At 38.2% G+C, this 17,166-nt stretch overlaps 1 protein-coding gene across 1 annotated transcript in view; it reads left to right on the top strand.

The window, feature by feature from the left end:
* The first annotated feature begins 4,130 nt into the window (after positions 1–4,130).
* The window catches only part of adgrb1a (adhesion G protein-coupled receptor B1a), a 97,316-nt gene continuing 84,280 nt past the window's right edge, over positions 4,131–17,166 (top strand). The window contains exon 1 of the mRNA XM_084386168.1: positions 4,131–4,679. The gene's annotated coding sequence lies outside the window, so the exon portion shown is untranslated. The remainder of the gene's footprint in view (positions 4,680–17,166) is intronic.

Here is a 17,166-nt window from a genome sequence, read left to right as displayed (position 1 = left end):
AACAAGGTGTTTACGTGTGTTTTTGTGCGTTTGAAGGTCCATATCCGAGATTGTGCATGCAAACACTCACATGCAGAGGCAGATGGTTGCATTACTCATCTGAGACTCTAAAACTGACACATATTTTCATCCCCCTCTCCTTCTTCCTTTCTCAGCAGAATCACGGCCCACAGTGCTGTGCGTTCGCACGTCCAAACCTCCCCCGTATTCCAGCAAGACGAGACGCTTAGATAGAACCAAAGCCTCGCCATCTTTGCAGCAGCCACACCAGTGAAAAAAACACACCTAAGACAAATAAACAAACAACAGAGTCACTTACTTCATAAATAAGGCATGATTAAAACACTTTTTGTATGCTCCATAGATTCCGAGCCATGTTTACATGAAACTTGTGCTTAACCGACAGTATTTTGTGTTGCACTTATTTTATTCACATTTCTATACAGTATTTGTTTATCCCCACATCTTGCCACAGTTTGCATGAATCTGACTTTAAATGACTGAAAAACCTGAGGGTACGGCTGAGGAAATTTTACGCAAGTATGCCAGCAGACGTGCCTTTAATGTCTGTAATAGGATTTCTAACAAGCTGGGGCTGTGACAATGACGAGTTAGATTGTACTAACATAGATAAGAAATAATTCAAAACTTATGCCCTTTGTACATCCCTGCCTCACCCAGGCCTTAGTTATCTCTCCAATAGATTATTGCAGCTCACTCGTTTCTGGTTGGCCTGCATCCGTCATTAGCCCCCCTTGAGCACAACCAAAACACTGCCTGCTGTCTGACTTGTATTCAATCTGCAGAAAATTTTCACACGCTATGCCTCTGTGGCAGGAATAAGACTCAAGACAGCTTTTCTGGCCTCCAGTGCAGCTGCGAAACACTGTTGCTTTTCAATGTGAGAATGACCTCCCAAAAACAATCAACCACCAACTTACTGCCAAAAGGTTTGAGCTATATTTTCAAAGCATTTACTTAGTTGTATAAAATAGTAATAATCTCTCATGAACTTGCATATGTTGTGTTTTTAGCATGCTGGTGTTTCACCAACAGGGTTGTCCATCGAAGCCATTTAAATTTGAAATTAGTTTGAATTGAGGAAGCAAACTGGATGCAATTGCAAATGTAATGTAAAGAAGAATTATTAAAACAAATTAATATTCAAAGAAATGCATATGACCATCCTTTTTAAAGTCACCATTAAATCAAAATTGATTATAAAAGATTTATCCATGCTAATTTTTTTAATTCATGTGCCCATGGAATCTTTAAGGGATAGGTCACCCAAAAATGAATATTCTGTCATCATTTACTCACCCTCATGTCGTTACAAACCCATAAGGCTTTCGTTCATCTTCTAAACAAAATGTCAACAATCTGAGAGCTTTCTGTCCCTCCATTGACAGTCTACGCAACTACTTTGATGCTTTAAAAAGTTCATAAAGAGATTGTAAAACTAATCCAAATTAATTGAACGGTTTAGTCCAAATTTTCTGAAGAGACACGGTTGATTTATATGATGAACAGATTTAATTTATGCTTTTATTCACATATAAACATTCAACTCACAGATCAGTTGTGGTAAACGGAAGCTCAAGCATATTCACTTGACATGCGAGAACCAATGAGGTTCCTTCTCGAGTTACGCAGCACAATTGAGCTTCTGCAAGAACCAATGAGGTTCATTCTCGTGTTACGCAGCACTTTTGAGCTTCCCCAAGAACCAATGAGGATTGTTCAGTTGAGCTTCTGTTTATGTGCGCTGATCAATGTTTATATGTGAATAAAAGCCTAAATTAAATCTGTTCATCATATAAAGTTGATTGAACCTGGACTAAACCACGCAATTCATCACAATACGTCACAATTGGGGAACAAAGACCAACACAACTTCTGTTTCATGTCGACTTTAACTAAAAATCAAAGCTTTGTTTGAAACTTTTGGAGAAAAAATATATATATACATATATATATATATATTTTTTAAAGCCTTAAAGTGTGAATTATAGCCCAGATGGATGGATAGATGCATGGCTATGCCTACATCAAACCAGCACTAACCAGCATAATCTAAGCTGGTATTTTCAGCAGGGAGGACCTTTGCTTGCAACCACACCTGGCAACTAGAAGTAATATAACTCTTCATCTGTTCCATAGATTGTTCTGGTAGCCCCCAGATTATAATTAGAATACTTACACCACATCATTGACTCTCATCTAACATTAGATCCATTTACAGGAACTTCTAAGGTGAAAGCTTGAAGTGTACGTTTTTCACAGTACACTTCCATTTATAACTGAGACTAAATAAAGAGCAAAACAATAACTCCAATCTAACTGAAGGATGAGATGAGAGGATAGTTTAATTGCTGAGACATGACATCAACATCGCCGCTTTGAGCTACTTCAGGCATCTATCATACATGTGGACATTCGGTTTTCTGTCTACATATAAATCAAATATGCATGTGAAAGAACAAATCCGAAGCCCATCTGTAATGACAGTATTTGCAATTATGTTTGGTTAAATGTTTGAACGAATTTATAATATGGTGAATAAATCATAACTTGTAATGGCTCAAAATGCAGATGCTGAGAGTGTATATAGATTTGTGTGGGTTGGGGTAAGGGATTGAAGGTGACATTACAAACATATGCATCTCAGTGTATCTCTGTATTTCATGCAGATATGTGAGAAAATAACTGGAAAACCATTACTCGTCCTCCTGCTCGGAAACACATTTTTCTCCTTCAATCTCACATCAGTGGGTTTTTCCTGCTGTGATGTCCAAGCCAAGGGCAAAACTGAAATAAATACAAGTTATTTGAACATAAAGGCGACACATTTGTGCCTGACATCTGAATAGGCAGTGGAAAAGACGATAGCATTAACTGAAATTTAAAATATAGATCAATAAAACCCAAAATAGAGGTATGCCCCAGGGTGGCACTTATAGGAATTATTTACCCCAAAATGAAAATCCATTCAATATTTAATAACCCCATTCCAAACCCAAGTGACCTTTTTTTCTGTGAAACACAAAAGGAGAAATGCTCCAAGCACAGAAAAACTCAGAGTATATTTGTATTTTATTGTAATACATGAGAAAAGAACAGGAAACCCTTACTTATAATATATGTTCCTGCAAGCCCTTCTTTTCACATCTCCTATCAGAGAGTTTTCTCAGCTGTGCTGTTTGAGCACTACAGGGCAAAGCTCTAATAAATAAGAGTTATTGGAACATGAAGGTATGACACCCTAATGTAGATGTATGAGCCAGTACGGAACAGTATTTAAGGCTATTTGTGCTAATTGTTTTTTTTTTTTTTTTTTTTTTTTAAATACCCTATACATATGTCATCATTACACATTATGTTGCAAAGAGTTCACACTTCCCCACAGGTAGCCCAGCAGCTGATCCAGATTTGCATCCTTTGCGCACAGGAAAGTTGAGCCTGGTGCCATGACGACATGTTTTTTTTTTTTTTGCGTAATATTGCTCTCTCCCCGCTTCTGTCAGACTCCGATCGCTTCCATGAGGAACAGCTTAAGCATCAGAATCCTCCCACTCCCCGCCCTCGAGCTGGAGAACCCAGAGTCTCCAGCTCGAGCGCGCGCGGTGAGCAGGTGGCCGCCCACGAGCCAAACGCTGGACAAACCGCGAGAAGCCGAAGCGCGTTTTCCAAGCGCACCTCCGGTGGTTAGGGGTCAAATATCTGTGAAAGCACAATTTACATTCAAGTTTATGCATATTGTTGTGTGTCACGATTTCCCCTGTACAATTTAATAAATATCCATAAAAGTGCATTTTTGTATGCGGTAGAATCCGTATGACCACTATTTAAAATAAGTCTCACAGAAGTGATGGAAAACATACTTATAATTATATAATGTATTTAACATATATATAGCCTGTATGAAATTATACATTAATCTTTATGTGTTTAAATTAAAATATAATTGTAATACATTTTTTTTAATATATATATATATTTTTAAATCGGCTTTGAATGGGTTAAACAACTGCCTCCGTGCACGCTCTCTCTCTCTCTCTTTCTCTCTCTCCCTTTCTTTCTCTCTGTGCGCTTCATTTTCACTTTCTCATCGTTGTGTCTCCTTCATTCTTGTGTGACCCACGCAATGCTGTTGCTCCACAAGGGGGGGCTGCTGGATATATGCTTTAGTGCCCAACTCCCTGCCTTCAAACACTGAATCCAGTTTGTGTGGACAGAGCGGGCGAGGAGAGGAAGACTCCCACTGCCTCGACAGGAGAGAACACCCGACCCGAGCCTGGGCTACACTCACCGCACACTTCCCTGGAGCCTTCACACACCACTTGAGGACTTTTTATCCGGAAAACGGGAGAACCATAACGACTTGCGGTCTGGATTAAATAATAAACATTTGGGGAAAAGAGTAACATTATCAGAAGTGACAGAACAGAAACACACATTAACAGGATCCGCTGTGAATTTATGGATGCTTGTTGCTTTATTCGGTCCTATGAGCACCTCTCTTCCACTGGAGCAAACAGACCTCCTTTTGTGTCATTGTTCAAGCAGATATTGCCTGTTGAAAGAATGAATACACCGAACTTATTTTGAACAAGTTGGAGGAATATTCGAAGGCTTTTTATGTGCAGACAAACAGATGGGACATGCCAACTTTTTTGGAGGTAAACCCTCATTATGATTGCTGATATTTAAAATGTGATTAGAGACCCACATGACAGGGCAATTGAATGAAATGCATTTGCTTACACATAATAATATATGCATTTGTTAAGACTCGTATCAATTATTGTTAACAATAATTGAGTGATAGTGATATCTCCTTTTACGCACGCATTGATATAGGGTTATTCTCATCAACTCTGTTGCATCTTTGTCTACTATTTATAAGTGCTACATCAGAGAATGACATGACAAATCTGTATAATTCATTTTGAAAAGGATTATGCTGTGCTTGCGGTTCTCGTCAGAGAGCTTTCGCTGTCCAAGGTACCAAACTGCGTTGTTTACCAGTCCAGTGTCCAAAACAGTTTTGACATGAGAACATGGTTTCAGAACAAACAACATTTGATCATTTTAGCTTCGCTACAAGCATTTATGCAGGTGCTGGCTATGTATTTTACATTGGTTTTCTATTGTGCGCAATAGTTGCTGCTCGTATCTCCCTTGTGGAATGGGAATACACCTTCCCGTCTCGTGTCTCCTTCGCTTCCCCTACACAACATAAATGGATAAACAGTCTAATACTTAATGCTATTTGCAAAACTGTTTCCAACATAAACCAGGAACAAAGTTTCCCTCTAGTTAAGATCTTCACAACATAAGACAGTTGTTTTTTCACAACTTTTTTCGTTTTTTTAATCGTATTGGTCACATTTTTTTTATTTTTTTATCGATTTACCATTATAATTGCATAAACACATTGACTATATTTCGCAATTCAAACGAGATGAGATTTTGTTTTCGGTTATTTTAATGCAAACAGTTTCGCGTTTTGGAGCATTTTATGTGACATATAGTCTTCTTTAAATATTATTACAGAACCTGTGTCACTTGATATTAAAAACTAAACTCCTGTGATGTAGAGCCAGTGCAGTGTTCAGCAGCACATGGAGAGAAAGAAAAGGTTGAGAGCTCGTGTTTTGTCCGGTTAAGTGATGATGTCCCTCTTTAACAATGAGAATAAAAAGGCAAACTCTCTCTTTTTCTCTTTGCCTCTCTCTATCTCTCAATTTTGCGATTGCAGATTATCTTATTTGCATGTTGTTGCACACACACACCACACCACACCACACCACACCACACACTATAGGCCTGCCTACATCTACAATATATATATATATATATATACTAAATAGGAAGCCAGTAATTTTACTCAACTCTTTTTTACAATATACAATATAAAGTAGGATACAACAAAGCATTAATTAACAATAACAACACTACTGCCTCTCTTTTTGACTCTCCCTCTTTCTCTTTCTATTAAACTGTATTACCACATGCTGCTTACAGTGTCGAAAGCAAGCTGCATGCGCCATTACACACCGACAGTATAGAAACTTCTCGTTTGGTAATAATAGATGTGGTTTGCTGGCGTTTGGCGGAGAGTTACTGATGGTGAGTGAGTGTGTAGAAGTTCCGTGTTTGTACAGTAGGGGGGACTGTGCCAGCGCTCAATTCCCTCCTTGGGAATAGGGGAATAAACGGCGATCACGGAGCAGGAGATGCCTCACTGCGCACTTTGAGACTCACAAGAGCCTCTGACTGCAGCAGACGTCTGAAGCACACAGCCAAGCTCCACAACAACAGGTTATGATGGTGCTCGACCTAACTTTACAAATACCTACTAAACATATTTATACTATAGCTATATTTCATCAGCATCACCAATAATAGCAACAAGGTTAAATGCGTAATAATAATAATAATAATAATAATAACAGCTAGATTTTCAGTCGTGAAACTCGCTGCCAAAATGTTGTAATGTGCCTCTCTGTGGCACCCCGAGGGCTCTCAGTACATTGGCCCAAGTCAAAAGAGACCACCTTGATGTGTCTGTGATATTCTGGTTTGGCTGGTGCAAATTGCTATACGGTTGCTAGGGTGTTATGGCTGGTTGTTAGGGTGTGGCTTGGAAGTATAGTGTGTTAGTGAATGGCTTGAGTTAAAAAGCCCACCTCCAAGTTTTTATTACACTATTATCTGAAGATATGACGCCTCTGATCCCATTTAAGTCTGTGGGATTTCAGTCGCTGATTGCTCTCTTCAATACGCTATATGATTTGAGCTCACTTTATTATTATTATTATTATTATTATTATTATTAATAAAACATTATTTTTTCATTTCTTTCAGTATCATCATTCTGAATGATTTTAGTGAAATATGCATGTCACAATCTTTGTGTTAAATCTAAATGGCACAGTCATATCAGTTCTGCCCGACTGCCTGTTTTGAGATACATGTCTGCCACGAGTCTCCAGGGAGTTTTGAGCTTAAGAGGCAAACATAGAACGTAGCGCTTGCCCTGTGGCCACAGATATTTGGACGGCTGTGTTTTCTTCATCTGAGGAAAGGAGAAGGGATGATTCATTGAGAATAAAAATAGATCAGGCTGACACCATAGTTCTGAATCAAGAGCTGGAGTGAAATTGGGCAAGATGGCACTATTGGCTTTTTCAGAGGGCAGCCATGCATGCCTTTTAACCTAGATGTCCCGCTTTTGTTTTTCGCCTGTACATCCTTATTCTGTCGTTCACTTCCTCTCTTCTTATTCCCCTTTCTCATCTTCCATTCCTTGTCAAGCCAATATGAATCAGAAATCTCAGAGCACATCTCATTTAGCACAGTCAAAGAATAACCAGGAAATCATCACCACACCTCATCCAAAATGAGGTGCGTAGACCACAAATGCAAACAGGAACAAGATTCAAAAGAGAGTCGCACCAGATTTGCCTCTCGACTGGTCTGTTTGTGGCAGGTTCCTGTTCCTGACCTACACAGAAACACTTCACACGCTCTCTCCCTTGGTTTACACAACACCTCATGTTCTGAAAATAGGCGTTTGAGGCTTTTCGTAGTAGAGAAACTTGGAAGGGAATTCAGTACACAGTTTAATGATAGTCAATCAACAATGAAAAAATGCTCTCCTGATGTCTCCCTCAATAAGCCACAAAAAATATTTTGAATACACTACCGGTCAAAAGATTTATTTATGATTTTTTATTTTATTTGATTGATTTCTTATGCTCACCAAGGCTGCAATTATTTGATCACATAAACAGCAAAACAGTAATTAAAACATTTAAAAGAACTGTTTTCGATTTTAATATATTTAAAAAAATAATAATCATGTGATGTCAAAGCTGAATTTTCAGCATCCATTACTCTTCAGAAAATCTTTAGAGGTAATTATGCTGATATTGTGCTCAAGAAACATTTCTTATTATCAATATTGTTTTTGCTGCTTCAAGAAGGTAATTAAAATTTAAAAAGGTATTTATACTGCCTGGCAAAAGTATAAATAGACAAATGATTGGATCATTATTGCAGTGGTTATTATCTTTCTAGCATGTTATATGTTAGGCAACAGTTCCTCTGACCCTAATTGATGAATTGTGTAGCTTTTTATTTCTTAAACAACCATGTAGGAAGACACATCATGGCCACATTCCAGGATGACAATGTCAAGATTCATCAGGCTCAAACTGTGAAAGAATGGTTGGGAAGGAGCATGAAGAATCATTTTCACACATGAATTGGCACCTGTGACTCCAGACCTTAAATTCATCGAAAGTCTTTGGGATGTGCTGGAGTAGACTTTACAGAGTGCTTGACTCTTGCATTGTCAATACAAGATGTACAAAAATGTATGCACCACTTGATGGAAATAAATGTTGTGATGTTATTTCCATCAAGAGGTAAATATTTATAGTAAAGATTTATAATGTTACAAAATATTAACTATTTCAAACAAATGAATGCTGTTCATTGAATAGTCTATTCATCAACGAATATTACCAACTGAGCACAAAATCAGCATATTAGAATGAATTCTGAAGGATCATGTGACACTGAAGACTGAAGAAATTGGACCATGGTCCAATTAAGACTCAGTGATGCCGGATACTTCCGTTAAACTATAGGTTGCTGACTCTTTTGTCCTCTTATGATGGAGTTGGTACAGAGAGGGAGGCAGGTGTTGAGCGAATGAGGTCGGTATGTTTGCAAGGTGCTAACCGATTAGTGGGATGATTGTGCAGGAGCCCGTGGCCCTTAGCCATCCTCGTTGAGCACAATGATCAGGGCTGGAACACAGCGCATTTGGCCGTTCACTCTCTAATTAGGGTCTTAATCAGAGCCTGTGCTCCTGTCTAATGAATCTTAGACAGGGAGCTGAGAGAAAGGGAAACCAGGCTTGGAATATGGAGGCGAGGTATCCAGCATCCCATCTTAGGTCCTTGCCATGAAAGTGTATTAATGGCTGGTTTTCAAATGCTGCACAGATGGCTTTGCCACTGTGTGTGTTTGTTTTGGTGCCGCATGATGCAACGTTGGTCGCTTAAGAGTAAAAGAGTAAATGTGAGTGTACTATGGATGTGCAATGAAGCCATTATGTATATGTTGCAATAACAAAATGAGCTGTATCTAATTTGGATAGATCCGGATGTGGGTGAGGCTTAAACCAAAAGTGTGTCAAATCTAAAAATGTTTAGATGTATAACTGTTCCATTAACAGTTCTATGTAGCTGTTCTGTTACAGCTACAGCTGTAACTGTTCTATGTAGCAAATATTCATTGGATAAAATTAATAAAAAGAAAAAAGGAAGGGAAACCCCTTTTTGTTCAGAAAATACATTTTATGTGCCAGAAGCATGTTATTGTATATCTTGCTCAGAAGGTTAAAAACAAAGTTCAAGAAAGTTTAAGTTGGCAAGTTTCTGAGACCTGCACACAAAATGGAAACTGAAACACGGCCATCCAATTAGAACTCGAAATCACACCGTGCACATTTTCAATCATTAGCCTCACACCATTGCTTTGTAATGATAGATAAAATATCGTTCACTTTATCCGTGTGCTTGTTGTAAAATCAGTCTAATATTTCTTTGTATAATATTGTTTCCCTTTTTTTCTAATAAAATAATAATTAATATTATTATTTGTATCACTTGTTAAATCATCAATTATTTTAAAGTCATTATTCTTTCATTTCTGAAAAGTGTATATTATAAAAGGCAAACCTTTTTTTTAAATAATATAATAAAAAAATTAAAAAATCACCCAGTTCATCTTTTCAGATCCAACTCATTATCCTCTCCTGTGATTGTCGGCAATCTGCTCTATACAGGATCTATCTAGGAACAACTCTTGATACCATAATCAACATCCTCACTGACTCATTGGTTCACCGGTCATTCCCCAAGTGAAGAACATGAAGCCTCTGTGTCTTGACTGAGTGCAGAGTCAGAGAGGCTGGGATGGTGTTGCTCCAGTCTCACAGATCTGATCTCAAAATAAAGCTGTGATTGCTTCAGGGAGGGAAACACCTTGTTTGAAAGCGCTTTCCTCACACACATACACACAGCTCTCTGTATGTGTGTTTTTTTAACCTAAATTATGCAGTGAAACTCCAAGAGTGCAAGGATGGCCGATGACACAATGTGTGAGGACACCGGAGCTGTATGAAACCTTTGTCAGCTAATTATAGATGGCAGAGTACGACTAGAGCATGATGACGGAAAGCTTTTTCTTGGCTATGCGCATATTCATATTTTTAAATGTCAAATCTATGTGCACAGAGGCGTTTCATTGTTTCACTGACATCCATATGGATGCCACAATCAAACCACCCCTACACAATGTAAATATTAATTCTCTTCTTTCCTCTAAGCAAAGCATCAAATAAGGCCACTGTTCTGCTAACGTGAAGAGAGCGTTGCATGTGTTCTTTCAGCACTATTTCTCACTATTTATGAAGTGAATATTAGCCTGGCAGACATTTGCAGGACTACGCTCAGATATGTTTTTCTGTTGATTTGATACATAATTGAATTGGACCGACTTCCAATGCTATGTCGCTGAGCATGTTCAGTAAAAAGTCAGATAGTGATCTTCCATTCATATTTACAGTGGGCACATTAAAGTAATAAGTTAGATAAGAAGATATCAAACCAAGTTTTTTTTTTTTTTTTTTTTTCAGGCCTAGCTTCTCTTTTCCAAGCCGTTTTTGCAATAAAATTTTAACCAACAGGTCTCAAGATGATTTTTAGTGTAAGCATGAAATCAGCTCTTCAAGTGCACAAGTTAATCACAAAATTACATTTTTGTTTTACAATTGAAACTGTCAAAAATTACAGAATTAGTTTGCTTGGAAAGTATGCTTGTGCAACCTTTCTTTAACCTTTCTTGGTGTGATATTATGTTATGTAAGGCAATGATATTCATACATTTGAGTCACAATACTTTATGGGGAAATATATATGTATTGGAAAAAGTGTCCCAACCAAACTGAATTCACCCTATAAATAAACACACACACACACACACACACACACACACACACACATATATATATATATCGCATGTATATAAGTATTGGACAATATCATGCTGTCTTTAAACACATAAAATGAGTCAGTTATACAAAGGTGAAAAGAGAGAAAGAAAACTACAGAGTGAAGCTATGATACATATCACAGATGGCGAGCGTTCTGTATCTCTGTGATTTCATTTCAAATATTAGTTTGACCCTTCATTTGCATTGACCAAGAACATTTATAAAAAAGCGGCAAAGCGACTTGCTTTTATCTTTGGTTCACTTTTTATAATTCTTTTTTCCCTTTACTCTTTAGTAATTTGTTTTCTAGTGTTATTCATGCTAAAACGGTTTACACAAAGGGAGTCCCTGTCTACAGCAACGCTTGCAAGACTGAATAGCTCAAAATCGTTGAGTGCCTATGCAATTTTGTACAAAACATCTCTATTAAAGACTTTTCGGGGCTTTGTGCCACATTGGTTTAAGGCCATTTTGTGTACAAACTTCAATCAAAGGGGTCTGTAATAGCAAATGAATGAATGTAGTCGCTCTTTTTCCGCCTGTCTATGTTCTCTTGTGAGAACAAAGCTGTCTTTGATGTGAAGTGCATGCATAATCCTCTGTATCTGACTTTGCATCTCTGTCGCGGAGTAAAGCCCCCTCAAATCTCAGAAGGCCTGCGTCTCCGGAGCCGTGTTAACTCCCCCACTGCGCCGTGTGTCACTCTCGGCACCGTTGTAATGCTTGAATAGCTGTCAGCACTGCGTGTTTGCTATTGTGATATACCTGACTCCATCATAGTAACTGTTTGTTACCTGAAGACATGGTTGCGACTTTAAGTCACTGAGCGTCAGTGTGCTGAGGGTGCAGCGTTCGTATTTATCTTCTGTTCTGTAGTCGTTCGTCTTTCAGTTCTGAGCTCATAGTGGTTTTTTAACATAGCGCGGCAGACGTCGCTTCTCTCGTTGCTTTTTATGTCTACACAGTCATAAAAAGCAATGAGAGAAGCGACGTCTGCCGGGATATGTTGAAAGGCCAACAAGAACAGATGAACCCCAGTGTTCCTCATCTGTGATTCTTTTTCTGCCTAACATGCTGTAAACAAATCAGTCTTTTGAACAAAATACACATCTGCGAGTAATTAGACTTGCTTTTTTTTTCTCCATGTTTAAAGTATTTTGTATTTTTTCCCCCTTTGATAAACAAGTACAAGGATGACAAAAGCAGAAGAAAAGTGACAACATCTGCTCCTGGAAGTGCAGACTGTCCAATCTGGCCATGTCAGCCTTTTTGTAGACTCTGGTGAAGTAGAACGTTTATCTGTGGCAGTGAAAACTCTTACTTTCCATCCCATTAATTTCCAAATTCTGCACAAATGTGGATTTCCTCAGGCAAACTGCAGCTGTATTTCTGTTTACTGCACATATGATGTGGTGTGTGTGAGGTCCAGATTTGAAGGGGTCATGTGTCTTTTCTAAAATCCACATTAAAAACAATTTAACGTTTTTAACACTGGGAAATTAAGCATAGACGACTGCAGGGCTTCTGTTAGGTCATAGAAACTCATATTTGACCTGAGTTGTGAATGTGAGTTTGTCGTTTGCATTGAATTTGAAGCTGATAACCAATGACTCTTATGAACCAATACTTTTTAGTGAATCAAAACAGCATGACCAGCGTAGCACTATTTCACAATCAAATGACTCTTATGAACTGTTTTCTTTGTAGTGAATCAAAAATATACAGTGTGACCAGTGTGTCCTGATTCACAAATTATTCTTATGAGTTGATTATTTTAATGGATAGTTTCAAAAAGACAAATTACCAGATCCAAAGCAGTCCATAATTACCATAATTTACAGATTTAGCAGAGATGTAAGCAAAAGTTCCCGTCAGTTCGTGTAGTAACACATATTGAGTACCAGTCTGTGATTGCACCGTTCTTGAAGAATTCAGATTAATGTGGTGTTCAAGGTTGGCTAAAACGTACCTGTTTTATAGCTACAGTTTTTGTGTGACTTGCTTCTAAAGGACTTATTCCCCACTTCACTCTGTCTTGAAAATGTCAATCTGTCTACATTGTCCATACAGATTCTTATAATAGGACTATATATCTTTTCTAATGAGAGTGAACGAGAGAGATTAAACAGGCTGTAATCTGTCTTCGTCTTTCTCTCGCTCTCAGGTCGGGACAGTTTGATGGATGAAGCAGGTCATCTCTCAGGCGCTGACAGTGATAGCCTGTGTCAGCCCTCAGATAGTGACAAGGCTCAGTTGCTCTCATTCCCTCCCCCTGTCTTTTAGTGTTATCATTACTGTACTGAGGACAGATGGGGTGGGGTTACCTCAGAAAGAGGTTTGGGTTACTCTGTATGTCTTTGCTGGCATGAAATAGTGTCCCACCGGTACAGTCAATGCGTGTAATCATCCATATCCCCCTGTGGAGTCTGCGTAACTTGGCTTCTCACTCACAACCCTGCTGGGAAACCAGGTCATACTAGCATAAGGTGGTCAAGCTGGTTTTTGGAACATGGTGAATGTTTTTTTTGTTTTTTTGCTGGTTCAATATGTTCTACCAGTCCAGCCAGGTCTTCACCAGCTGGTAGTGCAGCTGGTCAACCACCTAAACCAGCTCGAACCAACAAATTACCAGCTTGGACCAGCTAGAAACCAACTGAAACCAGTTCCAAAACACAGATACTATACAAATCTGGTTCTAGCTGGATGTTATTTACAAAAAACTAAAACTAAAACACATTAACAGTAAACTAATAGTTTTACGGGTCATTCACACAGAATATACGCTGTAATGTAATACAAGGGTAATACAATATATATATATATATATATATATATATATATATTTCCAATACATAATTTCAGATGTGGTGGAAATAGTCATGACTTCCAGAGGGGAAAAAACATGACCTGTATGTATACAATCCTGAACAATGTTCACTGAAAAATTAGTACAAATTTGTTGTTTGTTTTAGAAAATAAAGTGCACAGGCTCAAAATTGCTCACAGCTAAAGATAATATATCATGGTACTGAATGATGGTACATACAAATTTATGCTATATGTCCCCCCCCCCCAAAAAAAAAATTAATAAATAAAAATAATAATTGCAAAAACACATTTCCACTTTTTAAAGTGAGGTTACGGATACACATAAGTTCCTTCGGGCTCCATATGGACACGCGTGTGCCTTCAGAGACCCCTCTGTGAAATGCCTGCGTGGAGAGCTAATTGTTGACATTGGGTAATTGTGCCCTGAAGGTCTGTTGTGTTTTATTTAGTTTCGTGATGAGCAACAGCGGCAGGCCCCTCAGGCTGTGCAGGGCAGAATGGAGACAAATAGCAAAAGAGAAAAGGAGAAAAGATAAAGCAGGGATAATTCTTTAAACTTTTATTGCTTCGATGGCACTGCGATCAACCCAGCGAGCGTTTAATGTAATTAGCCACTAAGCGTAATGTTAACACACTCATTGACTTTTTGTTTGTTTGCAAGACATCTGCGTGCCAGTGCCATTGACCCCCGCGACAGAGCTCACTCTCAGCCTCTATATCCGCCATTAGCTTCTCGAAACACATCCGCCTTGTTTATGTATTCATTTATTCCTGCCCGTGTAGTGAAATGTTAGCCTATAGGTAAAACTCGTAAATTTCCTGCCATTGATTTGTAGTAGATATGGATTTCCTCTCTCTCTCTCTCTAAAGTGGTGGGGTGAAATAAGCTTTGTTTGATAGACCAGACTAGTGTAAATCTGACTGTGACATTTTGATAGCTGGAGATGTACTGGGGGGAAAAAAAGCTAATATAATTAGAGAGGAGACTGGATTAAAAGCTGTCACTCAATTGTTCCATTATCAAACCAAACGAGAGTGCCACGCTCAGAACGGATGCGAGAAGAGAAGACCAGATAACTCGGAGACAATAAGAGAAACAGCCGAGGAGGAGAAAAAGCGAGGAACGGACTTGTGGGCAAGTCAGTCCGAGAGTCTTTCAGCAAACAGCGAGTCGTAAATATTTCAGCCGTCACAGCAAAGTGTCGACAGCTGTTCCCATCTGCATGTTAATGAAGGCAGAGGCGAGGGACTCTGGCTCAATGGGTCCCTTCAGCTCCCACACTCTCTCACGCTCACACACTCCCACACCCAAACGCCCTCTCTCTCGAGGTCTGCCACGGCTCTCTATCACTGGATGGGCATTGTACGCCCAGAGCACCCTCAGTCCCACGTATCTACAAACACACTCGTGCGCTTGTTTCTCTAGAGCAGCCGTGAGGTCAGTAGGCTATGGACAGAGAAAGATAGAGAGACAGAAAGACACAAAGTATGAGATGGGTGACGTGTGGTTGAGTGTGAGATCAAGTCAAGGTGAGTGAAAGATACACAATATTCCTTACACACATACATATATTATAATTGATATTATATTATAAATTATTATACATATAAATATTTAGAGTTTAATTTTATTCTGATTTTACACCAGAAAATTGAGGTTAATTGATTTTACATAATGTATTGAATAATAGTGTATTTATTATATTAAATACATTTTTGCCAATTAGTGGGTGATTTTAACAGTATTTTCATTTAGATTAATTGTTTTTTTACAAAAGATAATGAAAATAATACATTTATGAAACCACTGAAGAAATGATCAAAATGAATAATTTGATATAGAATATTACATTTTACATTACATAGATGTACCATTCTGGCATATGGTTTTCAATTTTGTGCAATACAAAATTACAAAATTAGCAAATGGTTTCCTTTAATTTCCCCTACTAATATACTAATACTGAACTAATATCTAAATATGTTACAATTTACCAGTAAAGGAGCAATGTTCTTGGACGTCTTCTATATTATTTACAAGTGTTCAAAGTGAAGGAACCTGGAAAAAATATGAAATGATACTAAGGTCTCTGACTAATGCATTAACAAAGGCTATTATCTGAAACATTAAAGCCTGATTATGTGTGACAGCTCTCCCTTTCTCCCTAAAAGAGTGCCATTCAAATTTAGGACATGTTATTCTAAAAAACAGTCATCCATCTAAGACACAAAAACTGTAAAAAAAACAAAAACCTATATATTTTTTTTGTGCGTCAAAGAATCATGATGCAATACTCCTGGTTAGGGTTGTCCTTAGCAAACTAATCCCCCCTTTTGTGTCCCGCCGCAGATATCCCCTATAGTCATTGTCATTGGGTGAGAACTGACTCATGCTAACAGAGTGGGATTGTTAGTTCTGTTATGGAGCTGATGAGAGCCATACTGTGTCTGTGTGTATTAGAAGAAGCATGCCATGTTTGGCCTCAATGTCACCCTGTGGATGATGTGAGGTCATTCGTTTCTCAGCTGCTGGAGTCAAGACCTCAGTTCTGCATCATGTGCTATCAGATCTTTGTACAATAATACTGAACGAGTGGATGCTTTTAATTTTTAATTAGCTAGAGCGTGTCTTTTTAGGTTATTTTCCAAATGGCAACCTCAGCCCTTGCGGTCTTCCTCTAAGTCTAAACATTGTCGCATGAGCTGTTGTGTAATGGTCCGCTGTAGAAGGACGAAAGAAAGGAACTGTAAGAGTGAAAAGAAAGAAGGATGGATGGATGGACAAACAGACCAAGAAAGAAAGAAAGAAAGAAAGAAAGAAAGAAAGAAAGAAAGAAAGAAAGAAAGAAAGAAAGAAAGAAAGAAAGAAAGAAAGAAAGAAAGAAAAAGAAAGAAAGAAAGATGGACGGACGTCGGACCAAGAAAGAAAGAAAGAAAGAAAGAAAGAGAAAGATGGACGGATGGACCAAGAAAGAAAGAAAGATATGGATGGATGGATGAGAGAGATAAATGAATGGATGATGGATAAATAGACAAACCTATAGATATGCACATGGATGGATGGATAAATGATGATAGATTAGATAGACAGACTGATGATGGGTGGATGGATGATTGGATTAACTAATGGTGGGAAGGAGGTATGTCAAGCAGAAAGAAAGAAAGAAAGAAAGAAAGAAAGAAAGAAAGAAAGAAAGAAAGAAAGAAAGAAAGAAAGAAAGAAAGAAAGAAAGAAAGAAAGAAAGATGGACGGACGTCGGACC

The sequence above is a fragment of the Rutilus rutilus genome, assembly GCF_951802725.1.
Source record: "Rutilus rutilus genome assembly, chromosome: 17".
Lineage (NCBI taxonomy): Eukaryota > Metazoa > Chordata > Actinopteri > Cypriniformes > Leuciscidae > Rutilus > Rutilus rutilus.
The sequence above is the reverse complement of the archived record's forward strand: the minus strand, read 5'-3'. Positions and strand labels throughout refer to the sequence as shown.